The following is a 341-nucleotide window of genomic DNA, read 5'->3' as shown; positions in this document are numbered from 1 at the left end:
CATACAGTTAAATTTTTTGATTAAAGTGTATGAAAAGTTGCACTTGTGATTCACACGGGAAATGTTTTTACATAAAAAGGCCAAAATTCAACCATTTTTATTGTACAATATCATTTATTGCATTAATACATCATTTAAGCTCAAAATTAGATTAAACAATATTTCACATTAAAATATAAAATGCAAAAATTGGTATAAAAATAACGATAATACTTACCTTAATCAAAGAAAACGTGCATATTTAAGCTACTATCAAGTGTGACTTTTCCTTTTTTTGATTTATGGGTTATTAACTTTTTTAGTACCTAGGTTTGCAGTTTTTTTATTTTTTTTCCCCTGGG

This window comes from Corylus avellana, chromosome ca3 (genome assembly GCF_901000735.1).
Source record: "Corylus avellana chromosome ca3, CavTom2PMs-1.0".
NCBI classification, from domain to species: domain Eukaryota; kingdom Viridiplantae; phylum Streptophyta; class Magnoliopsida; order Fagales; family Betulaceae; genus Corylus; species Corylus avellana.
This window is presented reverse-complemented; position numbering follows the sequence as displayed.